Source organism: Equus przewalskii, chromosome 1 (genome assembly GCF_037783145.1).
Source record: "Equus przewalskii isolate Varuska chromosome 1, EquPr2, whole genome shotgun sequence".
Taxonomy (NCBI): Eukaryota; Metazoa; Chordata; class Mammalia; order Perissodactyla; family Equidae; genus Equus; species Equus przewalskii.
The window spans coordinates 155,322,983-155,339,097 of NC_091831.1; the positions used below are offsets into that span (position 1 = coordinate 155,322,983).

At 36.8% G+C, this 16,115-nt stretch overlaps 2 pseudogenes; both read left to right on the plus strand.

Annotated features, from left to right (window-relative positions):
- The first annotated feature begins 3,509 nt into the window (after positions 1-3,509).
- On the plus strand, positions 3,510-4,457 carry LOC103548510 (olfactory receptor 4F6-like; annotated as a pseudogene).
- Positions 4,458-13,160: 8,703 nt separating this feature from the next.
- LOC103548509 (olfactory receptor 4F15-like) lies at positions 13,161-14,090 on the plus strand (annotated as a pseudogene).
- Positions 14,091-16,115: the final 2,025 nt, after the last annotated feature.

Consider the following 16,115-nt stretch of genomic DNA (forward strand, 5'->3'; position numbering starts at 1 on the left):
CTGAATTTGCCATCAACTTGTTCCTTAGCTTCAGCAAAGTCATTTCTCCTCTCTGTACCTTGGTTTCCTCAAGTCTAAAAGAAAAAGATTTTACAGTCACTGGCAAATTTTCATTCAGGTCTTAGCAACAACAGCCTTCTACAAGGCTTGCTGCATTGATGGCAATAAAAACAACCATTTTGGGAGCACACAGTTCCAGTGCCCATTCCTGTACATCTTTCTATGTTTCTGAATAGTATCCCGATCTCTTACTACCCATCCAAGGGAGAGCAAACTAGTGGAGAAACCTATAGGATGATCAGATTGAGATGCTTCTCTGCAAATTTATTATTTTCCAGTATTGTAATTTGTAATCAACACTGTTAGTAATTTGAAACTAAAGTTAAGAAGGAGAGGATTACAAATCTTTATCTAAGTGACCACAAGCATTGATTTACTTAAAAAAAACCCTCTAGAATTGTCAGCCTTGCTTGAATTGGTGGTAATCCCATATTATTTATAATTTGTTTTATATTTGGATGAGCAGAACTGAATAGAGAAGAGAGGCAACTCGGCAGTAGATGATCTCTGAGGAATCTCTCATTTCGTATATTTTACCTTATATTTTAGCAGTGGGAGTGTGGACAGAGGTCAGTGCTCTGTGTGAAACAAAATCGTGGGACTCAGGACATTACAAAACACACTGGAATATTTGTTGATCACTATTTAACCTGTTTTTTTTTTTCTCAATAGTGAGCTAAGTGGAAAATTTCACTATATCTTCACTGAAAAGATCAGATTTAAACCATTATCCTGCCCTTGTTTAATAGGGAAGATGTTTAGTAGAGAGATATAAAGTATGGCACCTGGAGACCTCAAGTTTTCAGCATAGACAGAATGTGAAAGACTGGCTAGCAAGCAGTGCCACCAACAATGAGTGTATAATCCTCTTCTCCAAATTTTACCAACACTGAGACTTATGTAACTTTTAATCTTTGCTAAACTGATACTTAAAAAATATGAGCCATTTTTTGGAACGAACATAAAATAAGGTCATATGTAAAAATTAAAAATGTTTGGTATTGAGTTGGAATTGAAAGCATTGATAGAGTAAGTTTAAGCTTCCAGGTGAGCAATTTAGAATTAAATTTTTTGCTTGATACATTGAATCATTGGGGAGATTGCTGATGACAATCCCTGCAAAAGGAACCATTTGATTCCAAGTTGAGTTACCTTTTTATGAATGTGAATATAATTTATATAATTGTCAAGAAAACATATAAAGGAGACATTTTAAAATCATATTTAAAAGACTTTATTTACAGTTACAGAGAATTAAATAGTGGTCTTTGGGAGTCCACTAATATAACATTATTATTGTTAGCGATTTGATTTGGTTACCAGAAATGAAGAAACGTGTATCTTTACCTAATGTATGTCAAATTAAGAGTATCAGAGAGGACTTCATGGATGGAGGTTTGCAGAGCAGGCTGTGAAGAATGGGAAGATTCAGAGAGCTGTAATGGAGGCAAAGGCATTGCAGGCCGAGTGAAGACTGTGGAGGGAAGCCATGAGCTGGGGTATTTGAGTGCGTGTGTGAGGGAGGGTAGATACAATCTGAGTGCATGTCCAGGGAAGAGGACTTAGTTTAGCTCATAGTGCAGGGTACGGGGAGGAGTGCAGTAACACAGCTAATTCTGAAAATCTAAGGAGTAGCTTTGATCTTTGTTTTAATTTGGGAGACACAGTATGATCCTATCTTTGGAAGCTTTGAATCTCTGAGGATAGAAATTGCATAATTTTTCAAATCCATATATATTGACCTTCTGTAAAAGTGAAATTGAGATATGTTCATTGCTAAAATTTAAGATAGTAGGTAGGAGCATAGAGTGAAAGGTAAAAGACCCCTTCTCCTGCATGATTTTCTCCACTCTACCTCTTAGAAATAATTATTGTTAACAGGATTTTTGTGTGTATCCACCTAGGCATTTCCTATCCATTTACTGTTCATTTATATGACTTTATACATAATTTACTTATACAATTTTTTAAAAAAGCCAGATAGGATAAAATGAGTACAAGCTACTCTCCCCTACTTCCTCCAATCCTTCCTGTTTTTGTACATTTAGGTCTACCTTAGCATTATAAATGGCTACATAGTATTCCATGGATGAGCTCTAAGAGAAATTATTTCAGTAGTCCCTTGTTTCTATACATTTCAGTTATTTTCACCCTTGTGCTCTTAGAAGCAATAATGCTTCAAGAAACATCTCTGCATCTTTTCTTTCTCCACCTTATTCATGTGCACACATGCATATAACGAGAGATTTTTTTCTAGAAGTAGAATAGCTGGGTCAAAGTGTATGACCAAATAAAATTTTGGAAAGCATTGCCGATTGGTAAATGTTTTGCCAGTTTACTCTCCCACCACCAGTTAGGACATTACTGTTTCCCCATTTCCCCTCAATCCTTGAATTTTGCCAGATGTTTACATCTCTGCCAATCTGATAAGACAAAACTAGTATGTTATTTCAGCACACATTTAATTATGGAGGTTAAGTATTTTTATACATTAAGTAAACAGAGCCATGTGTAAAGCCTCTGATATTGTCACTCTTACTCCTTCTCTTATTCTTGGGATTTATGACTCATCATTGTCATTCTGGTCCCACATTCTTTCCTCTAGTCAGAATCTCCTCCACAGAACCCATAATTGGGTCACTTTCTCTAGCATCTATCCTCCCTCTCTGGGATGATGAGTGCCTTGCTCTGGCATCCTCTACTCCTATCTTTCCATCATTCCTCTAAATAACTCATGTTGACTTCCTAATTTACAGAGAAGAGAAATTTACATCTCAGGTCTTAAAAAAAAATGCTTCTAAGGATTTTGAAACAACTTACCAATTTGATCATAGATAAGGTATGAAAATACTGAGAGATGTCCAAATTATGAAATCCAGTCTTGCTTAATTATTTCACATGGTTATTTATAAAAAATCTTTTAATTTATAGTCATATCTGAGATATGACAATGAAATAACAACACTTAAAAATATAACAGAACTGGGGCTGGCCTGGTGGCATAGTGGTTAAGTTTGTGCTCTTTCCTTCGTTGGCCTGGGGTTCGCAGATTCAGATCCCGGGCACATACCTACACATCACTTGTCAAGCCATACTGTGGCTGCATCCCACATACAAAGTAGGGAAAGATTGGCGCAGATGTTAGCTCAGGGCCAATCCTCCTCACTAAAACAACGCCACCAACAACAACAGAATGACCCATCCAAATAAGTAAAAAGATCCTTATTCTGTGCCATATATAGTATATTTTGGCAATGAAATATACCACAGAGAAACATATATACATATATATAGTTTTGTGACTGAAATGGTCTCCAAAGGCATACATCAGCATCTGCCTAGTTTTCTGACAACTATTGAATTGCCCAATATTAAGATCAGTGCCATGTTTTTTAAATCAGTTTCTCCATACTCTCCTCTTTCAGGTAGCATGAGAGCTCACACTGCTGACAGAGGCAATGGATGAAGCCAATCACTCTGTGGTGTCTGAGTTTGTGTTCGTGGGACTCTCCAACTCATGGGAGATTCGGCTTCTCCTCTTCCTCTTTTCCTCTGTGTTCTATGTGGCAAGCCTGATGGGAAACTTCCTCATTGTCCTAACTGTGGCCTCTGACACTCGTTTACACACCCCCATGTACTTCCTACTGGCCAACCTTTCCATCATGGACCTGATATTTTGCTCCTCCACAACTCCAAAGATAATTTATGATCTTTTAACGATGTGTAAAACCATCTCTTTTGGGGGTTGTGTAGTTCAGATCTTCTTCATTCATGCAATTGGGGGCACTGAGATGGTGCTGCTTATCACCATGGCCTTTGACAGATACATTGCCATATGTAAGCCTCTTCACTACCTGACCATCATGAGCCCACGAAGGTGCATTATATTTTTAGTCACTTCCTGGATTATTGGCCTTACTCATTCAGTGACTCAATTGGTTTTTATCATAGACTTACCTTTCTGTGGCCCTAATGAATTAGACAGCTTTTTTTGTGACCTTCCTCGACTTATCAAACTTGCTTGCATAGAGACCTACACATTGGAATTCATGGTTACTGCCAATAGTGGCTTGATTTCTGTGGCTTCATTTTGAATTCTGATAATCTCTTACATCTTTATTTTGGTGACTGTTCAGAAAAAATCTTCTGATGGTATATCCAAAGCCCTCTCCACTCTGTCAGCTCATGTCACTGTGGTTGTTTTATTCTTTGGGCCATTAATCTTTCTTTATGTGTGGCCATTTCCCTCATCACGCTTAGATAAATTCTTTGCCATCTTTGATGCAGTTATCACTCCTTTTCTAAATCCAGTCATCTACACTTTTAGGAATAAAGAGATGAAGGTCGCAATGAGGAGATTATGCACTCAAGTTGTGAATTACAATAAAATCTCTTAAATATATTGAAGATATATGCATACTAGAATTTCAGATGGATATGAACTAAATAAGTTATGCTAAATTTAACCAGAATGTCACTACCTACTAGTGTGTGTTGTGTCCTGTCCTTTTGTTTCTCTCCTGATTGAATTGGGATAACAATCTCTGGACTCTGCTTATGTAAGAGACTTAAAGACTAAAGGTCTTGGCTTTCTTATCTAACCAGTGGTCTTACCTCTATAAAGTGCCAAATAGGGTTAGTATAAAAGTTAATCAATCCCTTTTGAATGTCAGAATTGTGGCTTATTGTCTATTGTATTTTTACCATGTTAAGTAAACTATCTTTCTTTAAAGCTAAATGTTAAGTTTTACTTCATCTGCTTTGTCTTACTATACACCTGATTTGTTTTCTATCTTTTCTCATTATCTCAGAATCTCTCATTTCTATCTTATCTCATTAAACTGCTAGTTTCCCTCATTGTTTTGTTGCTAATCTGGCTTTTTCAGGGTCTAGTAAGGAGACAGAAACCATGTCAGTTTTTTTGAACAGAGAAAGATTGATATAAAGAATTATTAACTAAGTATAAAATTGTTAACTAGCTTTTTGAAAAGGAATGAACTATAAGATGTCACAACACAGCATTTGTAGGAAGCAGCTTTCAGCCCTCTGGATAGGAAATCAAGGAAGTTAGAATTATTACATCTTAAAAACAAAGAAAAAATGATTAAAACCTTGGAGGAAGGAACTATGGAGTTGACTCTCAAATGTTTGGGGAAGGGATGCTGCTTGGCTGGTGCTAGTGTCTCTGACTTAGAGGAGGGCCTGTGGGGCAGGGACACAACCCCTGAGGAAGAGGTGCTGCTGGGTAACACAGGTGTTCCTGGGGAGAGTGTAAAAGGAAGAGGAGTTCCTCCAGTGCTGGAAAAACTGTAATTGGATTCAGCTCCTGCTTTGGAAAGAAACCAAGATTGCTGAGGTGAAGAGCGTGGTTGGGTGATGCTCAAAGGCACAGCGAGCAGAGAGGAAGCCCACAAGCAGCAAACAGGAAGGAGCCAGTCAGTCCCTTTTTCCTCTTCCAGGCTTGCGGCTCTCTCTGGTCGCCTCTAATGGCAGAGCTGGCAAAAAAGAAATGTGGTTTACAGGGCCCCAGGTCCTGTATCATACAGAGTATAGACAGGTACTTTAGAGCTGAAAGATAATATAGCACATGTACTTATATAGTTTATATAGCACATGTAGTTAATTCTATAGCTTGTATATAGCTTATACAGCACATAGAGTTACTTAGAAAATTACTAAAATTCAATTAGGATCATACAGTTTTGAATGTTAAAATAAATTTTAAATCATCTCATAGATTTTCCCTATTTTAGAAAGTGTCAGGTACTGCAAAATTAACTACTTAGCTGAAGATCATAAAAGAAATATATGGAAGATCCAAATCTAGAATCTAGGTTGACAGACTCCTAGTCCTTTGCTGTTGTCTGTCATTTTAGATCTTATTTCCTCAGTTGCTGAGTCCCATGTTTCCTTTGGACTATTAATTTTTCACTGACATGCATCTTTATATTATGCACCTTGTGACTTGAATGCCCATTTGTCAACTAGCAGAGTTTCAACAAATGTTCATGATTGATTTTCACTTAATAAATCTATTCAGCCCTAGTTTACATGTCTTTTTATGATCCTATGGTATTTTTCCTTTTAAAGATTTTATTCTTTTCCTTTTTCTCCCCAAAGCCCCCCGGTACATAGTTGTATATTCATAGTTGTGGGTCCTTCTAGTTGTGGCATGTGGGACGCTGCCTCAGTGTGGTTCAATGAGCAGTGCCATGTCTGTGCCCAGGATTCGAACCGACGAAACACTGGGCCAGCTGCAGCGGAGCCTGCGAACTTAACCACTCGGCCACGGGACAGCCCCCCTATGGTATTTTTTTTAATGAAGCTTTAGTTTTGGAATAATTTTATGTTAACAGTGAAGTTGCAAAGATAGTCCAGAGAGTTCCTATATACCTCTTCTCCAGTTTTAGTTTGAGTTTCCTCTAGTATTTTTATCTTATGTTTCCAAAACTGAGAAATCAACACTGGTGCGAAACTATTAACTAAACACTAGACTTTACCCAGATTTCACCAGCTTTTCCATGAATATCCTTTTTCTGTTTTAGAGTGGATCCAGGATACCACATGACATTTAGTTATCATGTCTGCTTAGTCTCCTCTGATTTGTGAGTTTCTCAGTCTTACCTTGTTTGTCATGGCTGTGATGGTTTTGAGGATTATTGGCTGGGTATTTTGTAGAATGTCCCTCAATTTGGGTTTGTCTAGAGTTTTCCTCACAGTTAGACTGGGGTTCTGGGTCTTTGAAAAGAATACTACAGAGGTGAAGAATTTTTTTTTTTATTACATCTTATCATGGGGTATGTAATATTCACATGTAATATTCACATGTCATCACTGGAGATGTTATACTTGCTCTGTTGGTTTATTATCTGATCCTAATTAATGAGAAGTTACTTATTGGATGCTACTTCTTCAATTTCCATTCTTTCTTCCTACTTGAGTAGTCAATCCCTTACCCCAAGCTATCTAAGAACTAGATGATGGTTTATTATGATTTTTGCATATGTAGTATATATTTCTTGGAGGTCTAAACAAGAATTAATTTCAACTCCATCCCAGCTTGGTTGGACTATAAAGGCAAGCTGTGTACATGATTGCTTATGGTTCTCTTCCGTTGTTCCTTCTTTGATTCAGTTACTTTTCGCATCTATCCATATGGAACTTATGATCACTCTCATTTTGAGTTTCCAGATCATATACCTTTAGAATTGATGTTTTTATCTCGAATCTCTGTCTATCAATACTTAGTTTTCCTCAGCAGTTCTCACTGGAGTGTCTTTAGTAATGTAATCCCCTTAGCCAGCTCCCAGTGCCCCAATATTTTATCCAGGCTCTCTAGTCTAATTCTACTTGAGTGGGCATTTGAATATTTTGTCATGAATATCTGAAACATTGCTGTTACTGTAGCAACACAGGTGAATTAATGACTCCTCTCTGTAACTTCTGCCTGAGGTTCAGGACAGAAAAGCAGAAAGGAAAATTGTCTCCGTGCCCCACCCACCCCACCCAGATATTATTTCTGGTACTGGAATTTACTCCTCATTTAGATCAGCAATTTGATTTATTTGTATTATTTTTCTATGCCATAAAAAAGTGATTAATAAAATAATGATTACTAGTTCAAAAGTCAATGCTTACACATCCTTGGGCACGATCATAGTCACTGCTAATCTTCAGGGAGACACGTATTAGGGTGTTCATTTAGTGTTGCTTTTAGTTCAGGGAAGTATTCTAAACATGCAATAAGTGTATGGCGTAGGCACTAACCCATTAGAACAGATGCTTGCCACAGAGTTGGAGCAGGGTCCTGGAGACCCCTGCTTTTCCAGGCATTAACTTTTAGTAACTGATTCATAAAGAATCCTGGGGAAAGAAATTGCCTGGCAAATGGAACCTCAAGGGACTTGTGGCCATGGTTATATTCTAACCCATGGGCACATAGTTTAGAACTTTAACAACCAGTTTTATCACACAACTGCGTTCCAACTGAATGTTAATGTAATTGGATTGTGGGGGTTGAAGTTGGAGGATCATCCAATACTTATATGATCATATGCAATGGTCATGAAAAATTTGGAGATAATCTGGCCTTAGGTGATCAGATAGGCAAAAAGTAGTGCATACCCACTATGGGTTACTATGTAGCATTTGGAAATCATAGACTAGATGCACACAGAGGAACATGAGGTAAGTAAAAAAAATGAGAATTGGAATGATATGTTAATAATATTTTTATGATACATAAACAACAGCAGGATACATTTTAAAACATTAGATTGATTGTCTTTGAGGGAAAGGGACTGGAAATAGACATTGGAGATTAAAGGGAATAAACCAGTAAACAAGAGAGGGGCCCTCTGTAAGCCAATGCTGATAATGTATCATGAACCAAGGAATATGAGCACCTCAATCTTCTGCACCTGAGGCTGAAAAAGAAAGAGAAATAAGTCCACTTAATATTTTGTAGTTAAATTATTCATTCATATTATTCCAACCTCTGAATGACAGGCACGGTGAAGGACAATGGAATTATTTCAACGACTGAACTCTTTTGTTGAGATCAACAAATAAATGTTAGGCTCCCTTGATTGCAGGAAACTGTACAAGTCATTTTGGAAGAAATAAATATAAGTTATACAAAGTCTGTGTCTTCAAAGCACTTTTTACAATGTGGTAGATTTATTATTTATAAAAGTCAGAATATATGCTATTTTTTAAATTTTTTTTATAGTTTATTCTTTCACTTAGTTTATTTATGTATAGTGAAAATGATATTTATAAGGCTATTCCATAAAATTTGTATGAATCTCTTGGAAAGTGAATATTATCAAATTACCCAGGCACACTTTCATTCATTATGGTACAGTTTAACTTGACAAAGAAAATGACAGATACTGACATTCTCTAGATTCCAGTGTCATTCCTCCCTCCTGTACTCATTATCAACATTTCCCCTGTGTTGGTCTGATCATAATGAACATATTTTTAGGAGACCTTTTCCTTGACTAATTGACTTTAGTTTATCAGCCCCAGGTCACTGTAGCATTATTTGGTCTTTATCCTCTGGGGCAGTTAATTAGATACTTTTTCTATTTATGGAAACATTTTATATACCTCTAAGTACTTGAGATAATAGTCTGTGAATAGCTATAAGGAGAGGATAAGGTAAATTGACAAAGGGGGAAAATATTAAAATAGATGAATTTCTGCAACAAGGAAAACTCAGGGAATTTTTTGCTTTTTGTATATATAAATTGAGCTTTGCCCTGGAGGCAGGAAGAAACAGGTGGTGGTGCAGCGAGATGATGAGTACACAGGAGAACAAACATGAGTGGTTGTGGGTAGGAAGAACAAGAATTAACCTTAATTTTTAGCTGGGACTTGGAAATGACTTGGAGATTCAAAGGTGCAACTGAAGATACATTGCAGTCTGGTCAGAACTAGAAGGAAGTTCCCTTGTATACTGTACCTAGGGAGTTTTAGGGAAATATGTTAGCACTGACAGTAAAGACAAATATCTGTGCTGTCCTCATAAAAAGCTTGCTGTCCGCTTTACTTCCACCTTTAGAGAACTAAGATATAAAGATGAGAAAGTACATTAGGTACAAGTGATAAGTGAAGTTTTAAAAAATAAAACCCCAATTTCATAGAATCAAAGTGGAGAAAGGAAGATTGACTACTTGCTCAGGAAAAGAATGGCCAGGGATCAAACTCACCCTAAACTAAAATAACGTAGTGTCAGTTAAAAAAAGGTGATGGAAAAATAAAGAAAAAAAGTAAGAAACTAAAGATATACTGTTTAACAACACTCCTGTTATTACAACACTCCTGTTTAACAACTCCTATTAAACACTCCTGTTTAACAACACTCAACTTATTAAAATTTTTTCCTAGGTCACAGCAGTGAGATATTTGGTGGTGAAATGGGGTGGATAGAAAGAGTGACAAAAATAAAGGGATAGAAGATGGATTGAAATCCTATGAGGAAAGGCTAAAGGAAGTGAGGTGATTAAAGCTAGAAGGTGCAGATGAGTGATCTTTACTTGCTTTTATCAAGTTCAAGGATATTAAACATTTCTCTGAGAGAGTTGCTGACAACATCTTTAAATTCACAGAGAAAGAATTAAGTGGACATCGGCTTAAGTGAAAGGATGAGAGATTTTATTTTGTGGACTAATAAGTTTATAAAAGCCATTATAGCAAGGAAGAACATGAGTTTTCAAGCTTTGTAAACTGAGGAATAACTGACGAGTCTTGGATGGAGAAACAAAAGAAAGGAACTAGGTGAAAACATACTTTTAGATCTCTTCTAACTGAATAATTTAATTAATTAGGGATAAGGATAATCTCTTTTTCTTTTGTTCAAAATTTTAAAATGTAAAATTACCATGCATCTATTCCAAGAGATTGCCCAATACTAATTCCATATAGATCAAGACATTTAAATGATGATTCTATCATGCTGTGGAATCTGGGTTTGTCACATATCGATCATTTAAGTAGTCTAAATAAATGATGGCTGTAATTCATGTCATTATAATTCTTTAGAGTAATAGCCAGACCAGAACTAGAGAACTCGAAGTGGAATATCTTCTAATGGCAATGGTCACAGGAGAGCAGAACCTTTTCCATGGAGGTCTGGAATGACTCAAAGTGATCAAGCATTGAGAACCTAGCACATCCTTCTAGAAGCCATTCAGAAACTATAACTCAGAGCCTTAAATGGATAATCAAGAAATTTGAAGACTTGAAGGCAGGAGCTGGGTATGTATCCAGATCTTCTGATATTTGCTTTTTGTATTATTTTGTCTTCTTTGCTCTTCAGTGGATTTTAAAGTAAGTACATTTTGTCTTTGCTCAGCTTTAGCTCTCAATCATGAGGTCTGCCCCTCCCCTGCTGAGCTCATCTGTTCTTTACCTGTCCTCTGCAGCAACCTAAACCTTTTTCTCCTAAAATGTTTGTTCACACATAAGAAAGTTGTGGTACACAGAATAATGGCCCCCAAAGATGTCCATGTCTTAGTCTCTGGACCTGTGACTATGTTACCTTACATGGCAAAAGGGACTTTGCTGACATAATTAAGAATTGTGAGATGGGAAATTATCCTGGATCATCTGGGTGAACCCAGTGTAGTCGGAAGGGTACTTATAAGAGGAAGCCAAGAAGGTCAGAATCAGAGAGGACTTGTGATGACAGAGGCAGAGTTTGGACTGATGTACTTTGAAGAGGGAAGAAGGGGTCGTGAACCAAAGAAGACAGGCAACCTTGGAAAACACAACAAAAGAGGTTATCTCCTAGACTCCCCAGAAGGTATGCACCTTTGCTGATGCTTTGATTTTAGCTCAGAAGATACATTTTTGCCTTCTCATCTCTAGAACCATGAGATAACACATTTGTGTGTTTTTAAGGCACTAAATTTCTGGTAATTTGTTATGGTAGAAATAGGAAACTAATACAAAGGCTATTTAAGACAAAGAATTTTCAAATGGAGTCAGGTGTTCTTGATTCTAGTATAAACTCTCCCACCAATTACTTTTATGATGAGCAGGTCACTTCCTATATCTCTTTCTATATAAATTATTTCACTGGTAAAGTATGAATGTTATGCTAAATTAGGAACATCCAGTGAAAGAGTACCTCTGATGGTTTATGTCTGGCAAATTTTTATTCTTGAAGAATTGTAATTCTGTCTTTACCTCACTGCGCTGGGATCTGGCTACTGTCCTTCCATTCTTTTTCTGGACTTTATAACTCAATCATCATCCTTTCTCAGTTACAGACACAGATGTTGTCTGGCTCTTTTCACCCAGTATTTTATTTCTACCACTATTTTAACCATTCCAAATGTAGTTTGAAAAAGAAAAGAGACTGCCTTTAAGTGGCAGAGTTTATCTTTGGGGATCCAATGAATGTGTGTGTGTGTGAGTACACATGTACATATACAAACTAGGACATTATTTGTCTCAGCTTATCACATATTTTATGTTAGAAATTGATACTTTGGGGGAAGTGAACATCATTTATAAAACAAAATGATGTTTTTCCATTATGAAACATATCTAAGTTCATTTATTGACTATTTTTAATTAATAATTGATACCCCATATTTCTTTTGATGCAGAATTTTCTTGTGCAGAGCTTACTTTGTGTAGTTAAACAACTGCAGGAATGAGGCTTGGGATACTCTGATACTCCTGATTGGCAACACAAAATATACTTCTAATATGAACCTTACTGAATTATGATATACTGTCCTGACTCCAGGACCACTCTTCAGTCTCATTAATCTCTTCCTTGACTCAAGTGTGAAGTATTCATTAAATAACTGGCTGTGTTAGTAACTATTTGTGATGGTGATGACAGTGGGGACTACTCATACGAACTGAACATGACTCCCGTGCTCAAGAAGGTACAGTTTAATTGAAGGCCTGGAAATTTACATAACCATGAGAGGCAGAATGAAATAAATGCTAACAGTGCAGAGGGAGCATTGAGACTTAGGTGGATTTGGAAATTTTCACGTATGAGGTAGCATTTGAGCTGGGACATTGAAAATTGAAATTTCTGAGTTGAGGAATAGAATGACAGAAATTTTGAAAGTTGAAAGAAAGAAGATTTGAATGTTTAATTGACTAATATGAATAACAGAACAGAGACTTTGAAAGCTGTATGCTGTGCCTGAGGAATTGTTAGGTCCTTCAAAGTAACTGTTGAAATCATATCCATTCACAAGAAATCAGTCAGAAGTGTTTGAAGATGACCTTATATGTTATTGAAGTTGAATACATTGGGCAGGAGTAAATAGGAGATACTCATGTAATAGTACAAGAAAGCAGAAGGGAAATAGGTCCAGAGATAGAATTACCCTGGTAGTATTAGTTTTGAAAACCATAGTGCCATATGGAAACTAGCTGACTCCTATAAGTAGAAGTCAGGTATGAATGTGATGAAGATTATTTGGCTGTGTGAGATGTTAATATAATAATTTTTTCATGGACTGGAGGCTTTCTTTCTTGAATACGAATATTTGTCTAGGTAATTCTTATGCATTTTCTTTGTCCTTTAGGTAACATGAAAACTGATCCCGGTGTGTGAAGCAATGGATGGAAGGAATCATTCCACAGTATCAGAGTTTGTGTTCCTGGGACTCACCGATTCATAATACCAGCTTCTCCTTTTTGTCTTCTCCTTTTTGTTCTACTTTGCAAACATCATGGGAAACTTTGTCACTGTGTTCACTGTAATCTTGGATGCCCATCTGCCCTCCCTCATGTATTTCTTCCTGGCCAAACTCTCAGTCATTGACATGATATTTTGCTCAATCACAGCCCCTAAAATGATTTGTGATATTTTCAAGAAGCACAAAGCCATCTCCTTTTGTGGCTGTATTACCAAGATCTTCTTTAGTTATGTCGTTGGGGGCGCTGAGATGGTGCTGCTCATAGCCATGGCCTTTGACAGACATGTGGCCATATGTAAGCCTCTCCACTACCTGACCATCATGAGTCCAAGAATTTGTCTATACTTTTTTGTCACTTCCTGGGCCATTGGCCTTATCCATTCATTGTTTATGTTAGTTTGTGGTTAAGTTGCCTTTTTGTGGCCCTAATGTGACAGTTTTTACTGTGACCTTCCCCGGCTCCTCAGACTTGCCTGCACAAACACCCAAGAACTGGAGTTCATGGTCACTGTCAATAGTGGGCTTATTTTTGTGAGATCCTTTGTCTTGCTGGTTATTTCCTGCCTCTTCATTCTGTTCATCATTTGGAAATATTCTTCTGGAGGTTCGTCTGAGACCCTCTCCACTTTGTCAGCTAATATTACTGTGGTGGTTTTGTTCTTCAGGTTACTGATGTTTTTCTACACATGGCCTACTCCCACATCACACCTGGATAAATATCTTGCCATTTTTGATGCATTTATCACTCCTTTTCTGAATCTAGTTACCTACATATTCAGGAACCAAGAGAAGAAAATTACAGTGAGGAGACTGTGTAGTCATCTTGTGCATTACGGGAAGATTTCATGAACGGATGGCTGTGAAGATATGGAACTATAGGTTCTCCCTCGTGCTGGTTGCCTAAAAGACATTATGAAATTTCAGATAAATACTCAAGACTTAGGTATGTTATATACCTAGAAATTTACTTTTTATTAAATTATGGTATCCACTTCACCATTAAATTAGAAGTGATGTTATTCTTTTACACTCTGTACATCAAAGTGTTTAAAACCAAATTATATGTCCTTTGTAATCTACATGGTCTAGGAGAGGGCCATGTAAATGAGGAAATAATAATATTTAATCTTCTTCCTAGAGTGGACAGATTATTCTATTGATAGACAAACCATGCATTCATATTATCTTTCATCTGCTTATTACCTATCTTGATTTTAATTCTCTTTGTTCCAGCTTTGTTTGCTTCTAATTTCCCCAGTTCCTCATATTTTGCCTTCTTATCATGTTTGTCTGTCTGGCAGTCTGGGAAATTGTTACTCCTATGTGAGAATTTTAGAATTTAAAGTTAGAATGGATTGCCATAGCCATTAGTTCTAATCTCCTCAGTTGTATGTGATAAAACCGAGGAATTGTGAAGTGACTGTAATTTCCCCGAGGGTCTAAAGCCAGAAATCACCAGAGTGAGCCAGGCATCAGAAACCATGCCTCTGGTAGCCGGGTCAGTGCCTTTCACTTTCAAATAAATTTTGTATTTGAATTTCTGCTCACATTCCACTCTTCCAGATTTTTCCTGTAGGACAATTTGAAGAGGGAGATTTGCACCTCTCTTTTGTATTCTTCTTCTTAGTAAATTTTCATTAGTATTTAGCATATCTTTACCATTTCTCAATATTTTCCTAATTTCTACCACTGCCATACATTTCCCTGTTCTAGTCCTATCAAAGCCAAATTTCAAATGCTTTTAATCATGAAAAAAATGCATAAAATTTATTATTCAACAATATCCCTTGGTCTACAGTGGAGGTCAGAGAGATGTTTGATTAAATTCTATTTTGTAGAGCTGAAATCCCCCAAATACTTACAATTAATGATGTTCTCTCTTTTGTGGAAAACAAATGTGTTTGGTGAATTATGCACTCCTTCAGTAAGTCACACTAACATCATTGTGCCTCTCCCAGAAAGAAAATATTACAGCAAATAGAAAATGAACCGTTTGTAAACTATGTTTGAAGGCTCTTTTCCTGAAATTGTGCAGTCTATTATTTAACATGCTTAAATACTTTACAGGAGGTGGGTCTGAGGCACAGAAGATGGGTCACCTCATACTTGTTCGAATGGCTTTTGTCAAAATGAAAAGAGATTAATGCTAGCAAGGATATGGAGAAGAAAGAGTCCTTCTGCACTGTTGGTGGGAATATAAGCTGGTACAGTGACTACGGAAAACGGCATGGGGTTCCTCAAAAAATTAAAACTAGACGTACCATATGATCTAGCAATCCCACATCTGGGTATATATCTGAAGGAATGAAATCAGTATCTTGAAGAGTTATCTACACACCCATCTTCATCGCAGCATTATTCACAGTAGCTAAGATATGGATACAATGTAAATGCCCTTCAACAGATGAATGGATAAAAAAACAATGTGTATATATACACACAATAGAATGTTATTCAGCCATAAAAAGGAAATCCTACCATTTACAACATGGATGAGCCTGGAGTGCATTATGCTAAGTGAAATAAGCCAGACAGAGAAAGAAAATGCCATATGGTATCACTTGCATGTGGAATCTAGGGGAAAAAAGCCAATTTTATAGAAACAAAGAATAGAATAGTGATGGTCATGGGCTGGAGGTGGGGGATGGGGGATGATATAATGTAGGTCAAAAGGTACAAACTTTCAGTTATGAGAATAATGAATTCAGAGAATCTAATGTATAGTACGGCAACTATAGTTAATAATACGCTACTGTATACTTGAAAGATGCTGCAAGTAGATTTTACATAGTCTCACCACACTCAAACACACACACACATACCCTGTTAACTATGTGAAGTGATGGATGTGTTAAATTTCTTGACCTTGGTAAT